The following is a 14,440-nucleotide window of genomic DNA, read 5'->3' on the forward strand; positions in this document are numbered from 1 at the left end:
ACTCACAGGAGCAGCCGGAAAACAGTCTGGAATCTCCAAAGCTGAGCAGAGGTGTCCATCCGAGATCGAGGGTGGTTCCTGCACAGGAAACCTATCATCTACAGCTCCTTGGCCAGAGGGAGGGTCACAGTGACAAGTGGCCATTGGAAGGCGATAACAAGGGGGACAGAGAATAATAAAGCCAGAGAAACCCTGTGACTGCACGCATATGTGTGTGTGTAGGAAGGGAAAAGAATAAGTGGAGCAAATAATGAGTGAAAGAATGGAGTAAGTATACAAAGAAAATTATTTACTGAACAGACTGATTGTGCTGCTGACCTCAGTTCATTCCTCTCTGAGTTTTAACTCCTTACTACCAGGGCTCTGCTCATGCAGTAAGCTCATGCCCATCACCAATGTGCCATCACCACTCTAAGCTGCCACAAACACACCCCACAGGTAAGAACACACTCTGGCAACAGACTGCCGCTCAGTTTCAGTGCTCTAATAAATTGTCACAAACTAAAACATGTTTATTGAAGGCCTGGTCAGCCCGCATCCTCGCCTCCCCACTCTACTCCCAAAGAAAAGCCCTCTTGAACCCAGAGCTGAAGGGATTGGCTAGGGTTCATATCACCACCATTTTTAAGACCTTCATGGAAAGGAGAACTGAATATTGCCAGCTTATAAAAAAGCCAGATGTTTACCGAGCACGCCTTTCCACTGAAAGGACTGCTGAATGCAAGTTAATCCCGTGGCCATGACCTTGCCACCTAAAGATTTTACTGCCATAACAAACTCCACTGAACTTGCATGCCTTCACTGTGTGTAACTCACCGTGAACTCCCATATATCAAAAGAAAGTTGTATTTTGCATGACAGGAGCTACTCCAAGTGGAAAGTACATTCTACTTGGGGAAACAGGGGCAGAGAAGTGACATAACTGACATGAAATACATTTTAAGTATTACATATTTTAAGTTGTTATTGCATTTGCAAACAGGATCACCTGCTCTCAGGTTCCCCAGCAGCAGGGATACTCCATGAGATTGCCTCCACAATAAAGCAAGCTGCAAGTCCCAGCAAAATGATGCAGTGTAACTACTAACATTATAGGTGATGATTGCACTGTATTGCCTAGCATTTAATTCATAGCACTGAAAAACCTCAAGTCCACACTGCTGTGAAGAAACTTTTTCAAATACAGCCAAATGATACACCTGACTTGCAAACGGTCACATGCCAAAGGACCCAGTTAAGTCATAGGAATTAAAACAGAAAACTTGCAATTACCACTGTAGCAAGTGAAACACCATTCTAGTTAAAAAATATAAGTCACATCAGCTTAAGCTAAGACAGCTGTTAGATGGGCCATGCTCAGCTGCCCACTCTTGCTTCCTGAATTGCCATAGTTAATACAGCATTTTAAGGCAATTCATCATCAAATCCAACAGAATCGTTCATCTGACAACACTTCACTTCCAGTCCATTTCAGAGTCTTCCCTTCAAGATCCACCACTATTGTGACACCAACAAGGAAAGGAACAACCAAGACTGGCTTGCGTGGAGCTGGCATTGCCCTGCCAGGTCAAGTCTCTCCTATAGGTCTTGAACCTACTTGGCTGAGTCAATCCTTTCCTCTGTCTTCACTACTTCATCTTTCTTTGTTGGTTGTTCTTTTTGTTTGTTCGTTTGTTTTAAATGTCATGGTTCTGAAATTCCTTGCTTTCTTAAGAGTCTAGAACCAACATACTAAGCATGACAGCTGAATTTGCCAGCAGACACTGACGGTGAGAAAGCGTCATGTCTCTAAGTTACCAAAGTCTGCACAAATGCATTACACTCGGTAAAGAATTTACCACCATTGTTGCCTTCCGTCAAAAAGCCTTACTGCCTGGGATGTTCTGTATACTGACTGTTCCCAACAGGGCCCCATCCAGCCTGGCCCTAAATGCCTCCAGAGATGGGCACCCTACAGCTTCTCTGGGCAGCCTGTGCCAGGGCCTCACCACCCTCTGAGTGGTGGATTAGATATTTCCTCCCAGTATCTAATCTAAATTTCCCTTGTTTTACTTCAAAGCCACTACCTCTTGTCCTATCATTACATGCCCTTGTAAGAAGTCCTTCCCATCATTCTTGTAAACCCTCTTAGGTACTAAAGACCACAATGAGGTCTCCCTGGACCCTTCTTTTCTCTAGGCTGAACAAGCCCAATTCCCTCAACCTTTCTTCATGAGAGAGATGCTCCAGCCCTCTGATCATCTTCATGGACCTCCTCTGGAGCTGCTCCAACAACTCCATCTCTTCTTTGTGCTGGGAGCTGCAGGCCTGAACTCCAGATGGGGCCTCATAAGGGCAAAGTAGAGGGAGACAATTACCTCCTTCACCTTGACCCTGCTGGTCACCCCTCTTCTCATGCAAGGATACTATTGGCCCTCCAGGCTCCCAAGTGCACACTGCTGGCTCATGTTGAGCTTTTCCACCAGAAACCCCAAGTCCTTCCCTGCAGAGCTGCTCTGTGTCCATTCATCACTCAGTCTGTACTGATGTTTGGGATTGCATTCCATTAATCATCTGATTCATCAATGAAATGAATCAAAGAATGGCTGGGGTTGGAAGGAACCTTAAAGACAATCTAGCTATGTGAAGCCATCTAGACATAACATGATTCCAAATGAAATCAACGCCTTAGTGCAGTGTAACTGTTGTACTGGCACAACTGAATTGAAAACTGCAGATTAATAAAATGATACAGGAATGTAGCATGATAAGGCTATTTGACCTCTTTAAGAAATGTTTTCTTAGAAATTTTCTGGTGTAGTGGAAATAGCAAAGAATCTACCTTTTTGGCACAAAGAAGGAAAGCTTACAAAATGCTTCTCCTGCAGAAAATAATATAATTAGGCTTATGAAGCACCACTGCTTCACAACAGCCACAGCAACTATCATGAGACACAGTTCACCTCAAGAAGGCAGAAGTCAAAGGAGAAAAGTCATGTTTTCATAGCAGAGAATGAAGGACAGTGCACAGCAGTTCCTGATCTCAAGCATTTGGTTTTGATGTCAGTTCAGTTTAGAAATATCCACCTTTTAAACTAGAGTAGAAGAGTTTTGAGGAATAAAGTTATGTTGTCATCTATTCATGAAGTAAATCAGTCTTCTCCCAGAATGTAGTTTCACCAATACTGTCAGCTAGCATTGGAGAAAGGAACAAAGATATATATTTTTTCAACCTACCCTTTTAGAGGATTACTGAACACTTTAATTCCTCCTATCTTAGCACTGCAGCATTTTACAAGACTGTTGCTTCAGTAACTATTTAAAAATAAACTCCTGGGAGTGCAGACAGCACTAAAACAAGCCTCTCCAGACTGATGAGACATCTAGACAAATGTCCGCAAAAGGGCACATTAGCAGAAGACTTCTTCTAAAGGGAAGCAAACATCTCAAGTGACACTACCGAAGCAATTTAGCTGTTTTAGATCACAGCTGAGACTATACCATTTCTAAATTAACATTAATTGATACCCTCCACCTCCCCCCCCTGCAAAAAAAAACAAAATCCAGCAAGCTGCACAGCTAATCCAGTCCATGAGACATACCCTGCTCTTACCTTTGTTCCTCCTGGCTCACCCTGTTACAAACAGGCTTAATCGCTATTGCTAACAAAATTCAGTAGTTTCTCTTCCCTGCACCAAAGAAGGGTAGAACAGTAAGCAGCACAGGGGGTGGGGAAGTGGTAGGAGATCAGACACCAGAAAAAAAGGGCAGTAGGTTAAAGGAAGGAAAACATGTAGGAGGACGCAATCAAAAGGAACACTTGGTAAAGAATCTAAAGTTCAGCCCTACCAGGCCAGAAGATTCTGCCTCTTGGGGAGGTACCGGCTAGGAAGGGGACAAAGAGAGATGGGAGGGTAAAGAACAGTCAAAACATAAACAAGCAGACCTGGAGGAAATGAGAGAGGAGCTACCTGCTTCACATGCAGCACAGACAACAATAAGGATCTCCCCTATATGCCGGAGGGAATGTGGATCACAAGTCTCTTCCACTCATGAACCACACAGTGAATACAGTCGTGACCACAACCATATTACGATAGTATCAGTAGACTGCGGCTCAGCATATAAGCTGCCATCTGGAATAGTTCTGACTTTAGGAAGTCCCAACACTTACTGTCTGTGTAGGACACTAGCTCAAGGAATATGGACAATGTGGTATGAGTGCAAAGAGCTGCCTGAGAGACAGTTCAGCAGGAAATCCACTCAATGTCATGGAGGCTGACCAAGCTGATGGAAGCTGAAAGACAGAGGATGTGCCAGGGACCTATGGCCTGAATGCAAATTGGCTATTTCAACACAAAGGTTCCTGCATAAATACATACCTCTCACGGAGGCACAGCTCCTCTGAAACCCACAACTGACTTTTTGTCACATCCCACAGAATGATTTGTAGGTTGCTTCACATCTTGAAATAAATCCACTGTTGAATAAAATCCTATTCAATGCACCAAATTCAAAACTTACCAGCATTTGCCATTCGAAACATCAACAGAAAGTTGTATTTGTGTTCTTCTACTCCCATCTGCCTTATTTAAGCAAATACATATATATATGCATATATATATACACACACACACATACATATATATATATATATATATATATATATATATATATTCAGAGCAGGGACTTGTTTTCTATGCTTTAATACAGTATTTGGCACAGCAGAGTCCTAGGTAAGTCTCCAAGTGTAAGTGCAATGCAGCAGGCATTATACATAATGCAAACACAACACAACTAGTATTAGGATAGAAAGATGGTCTCAGTTGTAGCCCATCTGCCTTCTCTAGAGAGCGTGGAGATAATAATTTGCTGTGAAGAATTATTAGCAGCTATCTCCTGCTGAGGCTGTTATCTTCTGGACAACTGCTCCATTTTCACATAGACTCCTCTGTTGTGAAGTACTGGATGCAGACCACACAGCACTGACATCCAGTCTTCCTATATACTTTCTGCATTTGCAAGCAGTCCTAACTTTCCCAGGAAAGTCCATAACAAGACCAGCGACACTTGTAAGATCCAAAAGAAACCTGAAACACCAGGCATGCAGCACTGACCTCCCCAGGCTCACCAAGGAAACCATACACAAAGGCTAACTCTGAACTAATCTTTACAATCAAAGCAGGAAGAGACACAGCTCTAGAGAATTCTCAGTGGGAGCCTCACTTAATTAGTGATTTACGTTGGCTAAGTGAATCACCAAAAGCATGCCACATGCCCATAAACCGTTTGCCCTTCCTGGCAGTCTAAGGTAGCTCTTCCCACCTAAATCGAGCAGAACTTTGTTTATAGCAGCTGGAGTACCATACACAGTGCACACAGGCTTGCTAAAGAAATAACTTTGCTCTACAAAGAAATATTAGTGAAACATTCTGCCATTTCACTATTTAAAGCAAGAGTTCTAGGCAAATTCTGCATCTTTCTGTGCAGATCACCACACAACAGAGACAAGAAAGCCTCCCATCCTCCAGTCACAAGACTGTGGTGTTGCAAGTGTCTCAGCAGGAGACCCGGAGTAGTCTGTTCTATGGGTGGGTACCAACTGTTGCTGGGTTTAACTGGATTTGAGGCAAATTTGGTTTCTGTTGCCTCAAGTTTCATTTCTTGAATGAACCCTGAAATAAATCCAAATGTTAAATGTAAACTAAAATGTTTAACATTTAACATTAAATGTTAAATGCAAGCTGCAGTATCTTATAGAAATGGAGCAGAGGTTCTGCTGTCCTTTTCACAGGACCTGACCAAATAGAAGCCCACTTCAACAGCTGTTTAAGTACACACCACATTTTAGAGAGACTAACAGAAGGGCAAGAAGGAATTCCCAGCCATCCCAATAGAACCAACACAGTTCTACCAGCACCACAAAGAGATGCCAGTGTTAGATAGGACTTGCACAGCCACAAGACTTTTACTGGCATGGCAGAGATAACAAGATATGATCCCACAAAAATAAGGCTGTTTTGCATACACCATTTCTTTTAAGTAAAAAAAAAAAAAACCTTTCAGCAAGAAGTCTCCCTATAGACTTGAAGAGATCTCAATAACTTAAAGGGAGATAACCTGTTTTCACTGCCCACTTCAGTTCAAAAGTTACTTGATGAGTAGCAGGATTATATCCTAAGACTTCCTGAGATACACCACAAAAAGCTCAATCCACAGAACAACACAGCCATGACGATAAAGGATATAACTAAAGCAAAGCCTTAAAGGAAGACGCTTTTTCTTCATACAAGTCTTCCATGCACTGAAATGCCCTCTTCCTTCAACTACAAGCAGCTGCAAGCCTTGCCTCACTTCAAAGTACCGCAGATTCATAGGAATTACTTCCAAACAGCAGGGCAGAAAGCAGCAATACAGAACAATTTCCTGCTGGCCAAAGAGGAAGTTGATGCAGTAAGCAGGTTATTTCCCAGATTTTAATTAAGCTGTACGGCTGGAATACTGATACAGACAAACACAGCAAAAGATCCAAACCATCAGATAAACATTCCTAATGTTGGAAATAATCAGCACAGAAAATGGAAAACTGCAGGACTGAAGCTTTGTTTTGTAATGTACAGTAAGAAGCTTGAGACTACCAGCCTAAATCAGCAGTCTACTGCACAGTATGCTACAAGGAGCAGAAGAAAGCACACTTCCTGCACACAGGCTCCAACTCAAGGGACGGGATGATTGCCAGACAAGTGATTTCAAAGAAAGAAAGGAGTACAGCAAAAAGGCTCATGCATTCGTAACAATAAGCAGTAGCCCACTCACCCACTGTCTAGCTGTTGCATTTCAGCCTGTGGTAGAGGATGGCGCTAAGGACTTTCCTGTAGTTCTCAAGGCAGAGGATGAGGCTGCTCCATTGGTGTTTGTGAGACTTCGATGATGAGATAACAGCACCCATATCTGCCACTCCTCTTTCAAGATCAACAACGTAGAGACAAAATCCCATCCCTGGCTGCAATCAAGGCTGGGCTGGATGTGGCTCTGGGCAGCCTGGTCCAGCAGTTGGCAATCCTGCCCAGGGAAGGGGTTTAAAACTAGATGATCCTTGAGGTCCTTTTCAACCTAGGCCATTCCATGAGTCTATGAAAACAAGGAGGCTTTAGTGCCGGCCTGAAGGTTAGCAGCTCTAACAGCTGGGACTGTGTGAGATTCTCCACAGCATGCCACTGTCAATGCCAGCTGAAACTGACCAAGAAGAAAACCAGCCTATGCACGTAGCTGCAGGACACACATAGAAATGATTTTGTTTAAAGCCTTAATGGCAAGCAAACAAAATCACTTCTTTCAGAAAAAAAATGGTCAGTTTTGAATGGTTGAGTGTCAAAAAGAAAACCAGACACAAAGCAAGGACAGCCTAGACTAGTTTTAACCATATGGCTAGACACAAAAGATCGTATCGCAGAGATGCCACGGAGAAAGAAAGAAAAAAGTTAACATATAATCCAGATAAAGATCTGGGGAGAAGGCAGAAATGACAGGCTGAGAGAAAGGAATGTGGTAAAAAGGTTTTCCTCATCATTTCCATAGCTTTCCTCAGAGCACTTTCTAAAAAATGAAATGCAGTTTGTCACGTTGTCTATGGCAAAAACAACAGTTTCCAAACAGCTGATCCCTGTTGGAGCAATAGGGTTTCTGCCTTCAGTAAGAAGTTATGCTGCTACTGACCATCTTTAGCAGAAAAATTATGGATTCCCCTTGAGAACAGTGGGATGAAACTGGCACCTCTTTCCTGAAATTGAAATGGTTCTATCATTCATGCACTGCTGTCTAAGAACAGCAAGAGCTTGCACTTCCTTCCCCATCCACACCAACAGCGTTTAAGTGGAGACAATACAAATGCCTCAGAAAATGAAGAGAGAGACATCAGCTTCCTCTTGCTGCCAAGCCAAAAAACTGCTGTTTGATCAAACTGAAAAGGAGCAGGGAGCAAAAGAGAAGCTGTCCACAGAGGTGAGCAATCTTCCTCCCTTCAATTGCAGGAGGGCACTGAGTTTCTATCACAAGATGAGCATCACTGTGCCTCTTCAAGAGGCAACATGGACAAAATGGTTAAGAGCTATGATCCATGTCAGTTTACTGCCTACATCAAGAAACCAAACGCAGTTAGAGCCTTACCAACTACCTACCCTGACTACCTCAAAATTACTAAGAAGCTGGAACAGAAATAATTCAGTGTCTCCATCCCAAAAGCTTGGTTGGAATCCAGATGTGTGCACACCCTTCACAAGCCCTGGCTACACGCTGATCTCTCACACACACTATCAAGAGTGCACGTTTGCATTTCTCCCAAACGTGTTTTTCCCTTTCTCGCCCTCCCTTGTGCAATTATAACAGAAGATGTCATTCAGCTTGGGAGGGAGGAGGAGAAAAAGGAAGGAAAGGGTGGTGATTTGATGTGCCTATATTGGCTCACCTCCTGCTGTCTGTTCTGTTGGTCTCCCCTCCTAACAAAGAAACAGTGCCTGCCTCTTGCACTTCATCACATCTTTTCCAAACTGCGGAATGAATGCTAGATCAGTACCACTTCTGCTTTATTGCCACCTCTGTAATTGCAAGCAGCATCTCTGCAGTTGGCATTTCAGTTACAGCCACATAATAATAACAGACCACATAAGTAAGACAAGCCCTAACAGCACGTGTGTTTTACTGGTGTAAGTGACTTCGTGCTAGGATCTGATATACCACAGATCGTAGCCCTGACTGAGAGCTACTCAGATGGAAAACTGTAACCGTAAGCTGAAGGATGTTTCCATCCCACGCTGTTAAGATGTATATCAAGCAGCAGAGAACGGATTCCTAGAACACAGTGCTGGGTGCTGCGTGGCTGAAGCAAGCTTTGACCAGACTGTTGTCACAGCCGGATGGCAATGGGATCAAAACACCTAAGCCTTCTCTAGGGTAACAGCACTGAATTAAAACTGTAACAACAACAAAGGTCCACACATGGGCTCCACTACTGCTCTCACCAGCAGTTTTCTGGGACGGTCAAGAAGCGGTGCCATTCAGAACAAAGACAGACGGCATCAGCATGGACAGTTCTCCCTCTCCCTTTACCTTGAGCTGTGCTGAATACCACTCTAAGATTACGTTGGCAATACAGCCACTGTGTGTGCAAAGCAGGGCGGGCAGGGGAATAAAAAAGGAGAGTTAATCCATGAGTGGATTAAGCGAGTGACTGAGAAGTCATTCTGAAATCCTGCAAGCAGAGAGGAGCACATCCAGCTGAGGACCAGCTCTGCCCCAACTTTCTCCCAAAGCAGAACAGCACCAGCTCTGCACTACCACGCACACACCGGTAACCAAAGCCCTCACACAAGAAAGTAACAGCACTGCAGTCTTTATGGAAGGGGAGCAGCACCTGCAAACCAGCCAAGCTTTCTCAAGAGGCACACTTGCAGAACGCTCCTAAATGCAAACAGAGGAAGGTTAAAAGCAGAATATGTAAAACCATGGAGGTAAGCAAGCCTAAAATAAAATGTCATTCTGACCTCGGCCACCAGCGTTGAGGTTTACACCACGAATACACCGTCACATACCACTTACCAGTCCTTTCTTAACACACAGCATTCGTCAAGGACAGGATTTAGATTCAGACTTCCTGAAGACAGACATTCAGATACAAGTCGTTCATAACCAGTGCGACCATTAGTTACGTTTTCTGCATAAATATTTTAAGTGACTGTTAGGAGGAAAACCTTAATGGCTCTCCTGTAGCATTTAAGAGGAGTTTCCCTATCCACTGCTTCAAGGACTGTCAGATGGCCAGGTCCATCAATTAGCTATAAGGTACGCCTTTCGGTTGTAGACTAAGGTATGAATGAATGCACACCTAGTGAGTACTTACATACATCTGCTCTCATCTGTAAGTACTGCAGCAAGCTCCAAGCTACATATAAACATCGCTGTTTTATAACCAGAGTCTGAATTTTTCATTTCCAGCTGCAGATCAGCACATAGCGGACCTCTAGATGGCTTAAAGCAACACTGTCACCTTCGATCTAACAACCCGTAGTTTAGTTTCGTGCAAGTGAGCATCCGTGGAATCTCGGAGCGGTGGAAACGTTCCCGAGATTAAAGAAGTTAATTCCCACACAGCCAGTTATTTTTACCAAACACATCCCTGCAGGACACCCAGCCCAAACGCAAGCCCTGGAAATGGGACAGTGAAAAATACGGAGAATAAACACATTCTCAGCAAGAAATGAAGAAAGACAGTAGGAGTAGGACCACAGAACGAAGAAGACCATTCAGATAGTTGCTTAGGTACACCCGAAATCTCGAGTACGGATTTTTAACTTGTCGCTTTCAGCCTGGAACTACGACGGGCTCCAATGAGTTGTCAGTTCCGTGCCTGGACAGCCCACCGCCAGGCTCTCTTCGTTCGGCTTCCCCTAAACCCTCTACAGAACCGCAGAACCAAGGAGAGCGCTGAGACCCCGAGCCGGGGTCAGAGGACCCGCCGGCACAAAAAGGAACGCAGCGGAAGCACGCGGCGGCTCCCAGCAGCATCGCCCCGTCCGCCCCGTCCCTCGGGCAGCGCCGGCCGGCCCGCACCGACCCCACCTGCGCGGCCTGTCCCCGGGGCGGCCTCCGGCAGCGCGGAGCCGTGCGGCGGGACCGCGGGCCGCCGCTCCGACGCGAGGAGCTCCGCGCCGCTTTGTTCGGCGCTCCCGCACCTTAAGCGCATCCCAAAGACCCGCGTCCCTATCGTAACAAAACGGCGGAACGGGGAAAGGCGGCAGAAACGCGGGCGTGCCCCGCACCGAGCGCGCCTCAGCCCGGCACGGGGTCGGCGGCCCGCGCGGACCGAACCCGAACGCGCGATCCCGCCCGGCCGCGACGGAGCGCCGGGAGCGCGCCGCGATACTGCGGCAGGCGCGGAGCGAGGAGCCGAGCGGCGCCCGGAGCTCTGCGGCACCGAGCCCGGCACCGTCCCGCCGAGCGCTGCCCCCCTCCCCACCCTCGCCCCGGGGCTCGCCGCCCTCCCGCACTTGCCTTCGCCTCATGCCGCCCGTGGCGCTGCCGGCGGGGCTCGGCGCGGCCCGACTCGGCCCTGCCCGCCGCGGACGGAGGGGCGGCGGCGCGCGCGCGCACACCTTAGCAGCCCGCGCGCCTCGCCTCGTCCCGTCCCGCCCCGCCCCGCCTCGCGGAGGGCGCCGCGAGGGCGGAGCGCGTGCCGGAGAAACGCCCCCACCCCGCGCCCCGCTCTCTCATCAGCGGGAGGGCAGCGGCTCCTGCCGCCCGGCACGCGGAGCCCTGAAGGGGAGAGGTGGAAGGATGGGGAAAAACGACCACGCGGCCGGGCGCGGAGCGCCGCCGCAAAGGGACGCGGTGCCCCCTCGCACCCCCGCGCTCAGCCGCGGTGGTACGCTCCCCGAGCTCGAATCGGACGGGCCCGGCGCCCATTGGCCGCGCGGCGGGGCGAGGCCGGGGCGCGCCAAACGAGGTCGGCGGAGCGGCGATGAGAAAGGAAAGGGGCGGGGCCGAGACGCGACCGCTTAAAGCGCCCGAGGCGGCGCGGCGGGAGCGCGCGCCGACGACCGTTGGCGGTGCGCGTGCCCGCCCTCAAACGGATATAGCCCCAGGGCGGGTGCCGCCCCTCCGCGGCTCTCCCTGCCCGCCGCCGTCACACCCACCCGCGGTATTCGCTCCTCGGTGAGAGCTGCCCCCGTTAACCGCCGCGTGGGGTGGGAGGAAGGCGTGGATCGGAGCTTGCGATGGCTGGAGAGGCGCTTATAAAGTCATCGCGAGGAAGAGCTAAATCTATTTATGTTTGGGGTTGGCTTGGGAGAAGCTTGGAGCTGTGGTCATGGCAACCCTCCGCCGGTTGGATCGCGTCGCGCTCTCAGAAATCACTGTTCGCGTGTGTGCTCTGTGAGAGCGAGAGAACTGCGCCAAGTGGGTGCCTGGCTCCATTGCCACAGAACAACGGCGTAACGGGGAGCGCTGTCAGCCGCTGTCGGCTGGTTCTTGTATGGCAGAACCGCCTAGGTTGGAAATCACCTCCAAGAGCAAGTCCAGCCATCAGCCTGCCATACCTCATACCATATTTGTATACCGTTTATCTATAAATGCTTTATCTCTGTACCGTTGTGTGTAAGCAGTACCACGTAGATATGCTGTCTTTGCCCATGCTCTGTTGAGTATGCCAGGAGAGCCAGCTGGTGTGCACCTGAACAGAGCAGGAATGCAAACCAATACGGAAGCACTGTGCATAACCCAGGAATTAGGAATCAAGAACAAACTCAGGATTATGTCGTAACAGCAATGGTAATACAAAAGTAGTCCACTGTTCCTTTCAACAGGCCTTTCCGGCAGAGATACTTCAAACATCTGTCACATCCAGACCCATACAGCTCCAATCTCATACCAAAGCCACCGTTTTCCAACTCTACCTTAACAGAAGATTTGATCTTCATAACCTATTAACGTTGTGGGGCTTGATTTTGACATGAAAAGTGGTCAGGTACTACAATAACATGATCCAAGACAAAATGGATACCATTCATAAAAGATGCACAAAATGAGCTCATGGCATGGCTGTGGAAATTCTTACTACAGTGTGGTGCAACAAATATCAACCTGAAGTGCACAATTCCCAAATCACTATCTACATCCCTGTCTGAGAACAGATGGAGGAAAGCCTTCAGCTGATACAAACTTGGCTCAACCCACTCTAATTACTGATGGAGTTTCCATGAGCATAGAAATTAGAGCTACTGGTTGCAATCACTGGAGAGCCCGCTGAGTCAGCTTACGTGGTGGAAAATCTGGCAAAGATGTCCATCCTCACCTGAGTAGCATATGTTCATACACGTTCAAGTACCAGATGGCAGTAGCACCTGAATCAATGAATATTCCTGCCTTTGAAACCAACTATGGTTAGTGGGGCTGTAGTTCTTTGCAAATAAGGCAGCAGCTCTCGCTAACTTGATAACCAAATCATCAACGTCTCCTTCCCTACAAGGACACGAGATGAGGATCTCGTTAGATTATGTGTTAGATTATGAAAAAATGGAAGTAGGTGGAGGAGAGGGTTCACATACAGCAACAGGGAAGACTTTTTAAATGCTGTCCAAGAGGCCAATAAGTCTGTTGTGTCCATTGATTACTGGCTGAGCGCTTGGCCTCTGAACAATCAGAAGGGCTGTCAGTTTAACAGTAATCTTTGTAAAATGCTAATAGGGACCCGAACAATTCCCATTAGGGAATTGAAGAGCCATCTGCACTCCGAATGAAGCTGTCTATGGTATCCGCAGCGAGACTTGTTGTACGTTTTGCCTTGCTATCTTGGAATCCAGCAACAGAGAGCCTTAGTCATATGCCAGGGTTATTTGCATCATTACGCTGTCATATTCCCAGAGGAGTTTTCACAATGCACTGTAAGAAGAAGAGTTTAAACAAGTAGAACTAAAGCAAAAACAAAGCACTGTGCTTCCTTTACATGTTTCCTTTTACTGTGTGCACGTGGTGTTCAGTAGGAGGAGGGTGGAAAGCAATACCAGAGAGAACTTCAGGCTAATAAAACACACCCTTGAGAGCACACAAGAACAAGGGACTGCAAAATCAGTACAAAAAGGGTTACTCCATATAAAAAAGCTCAGAAAGCTGAAATTCTGCATCTCAGCCTAGTGGAATACTGATGTTCCAGGCTTGTAATGTGCAAGGTGAGCCTGTTGCTGTGTCTTCCCTGAGGCTTTTACAGTTCTGGTGTTTAGCACTGGGCTAGATAACAATCACCTTGCCCCAGCAAAGAGGTGATTCTCTGTGAATAAGTGCCTGCAAGCACTATAAAACTGGGTGCCACCGGTGAGCTGACCAGCAGTCGAGGCAGTAGTCCCAAACCAAACCAGAGGAAAAATATTGTGGTTCAAGACCGAGTTCTTGAAAGTCAGTGAGCTGCTGCTGCTCAAAATAAGGTCACAGTTATGGCACAGTGCCCTGTTTTGGAAAATTGATATACAAAAACAGGGCTTGGTTTTCTTATATTCAGTTTCTAAAATAAATTACTAAAGGTTCACGAAGGCCAGCTGCCGCTCCTGGTTAGACAAGGATTTTAGCAAGGAAGACAGTTACAGAAGGAAACCCAAGGACATTTTTAGTATCTTCATGGCATCAAAGCTATTTTGTCCAAGGAATCTTAAATTCTCTTCTGAAGGCCTTCCAAAACTCAGAACTTGCCAGGTGCATGGCCACTCCTGTGGGAATTTGTAATCTCTTTAAATACTGAGAACAGCAGATTCCATTAGAAGCATACAGTCCTGTTGCAGAGTCTGGGACCCCTTCAGAATTACCAAGTGAAAACACAGTGCATGAATTTTCAAATGAGGAGACAATTACTGAATTACAGGGCAGGCTGGGAGGGATACTGAGAGGTCATCTAGCTCACCTCTGTGAAAATACCTCTGTC

General features: G+C 47.0%; 1 protein-coding gene across 20 annotated transcripts in view; it reads right to left on the reverse strand.

The window, feature by feature from the left end:
* MICAL3 (microtubule associated monooxygenase, calponin and LIM domain containing 3) overlaps positions 1-14,440 on the reverse strand; it is a 177,686-nt gene that overhangs the window by 144,060 nt on the left and 19,186 nt on the right. For 18 of the 20 annotated variants that reach the window (XM_046904927.1, XM_046904930.1, XM_046904928.1 and 15 more), the window contains exon 1: positions 11,026-11,098. The exons of the other annotated variants lie outside the window; for them this stretch is intronic. The gene's annotated coding sequence lies outside the window, so the exon portion shown is untranslated. Of the gene's footprint in view, positions 1-11,025; positions 11,099-14,440 lie in introns of those variants that run through there. 20 annotated transcript variants of the gene reach the window in all.

The sequence above is a fragment of the Gallus gallus genome, chromosome 1, assembly GCF_016699485.2.
Source record: "Gallus gallus isolate bGalGal1 chromosome 1, bGalGal1.mat.broiler.GRCg7b, whole genome shotgun sequence".
In the NCBI taxonomy this organism is placed as follows: domain Eukaryota; kingdom Metazoa; phylum Chordata; class Aves; order Galliformes; family Phasianidae; genus Gallus; species Gallus gallus.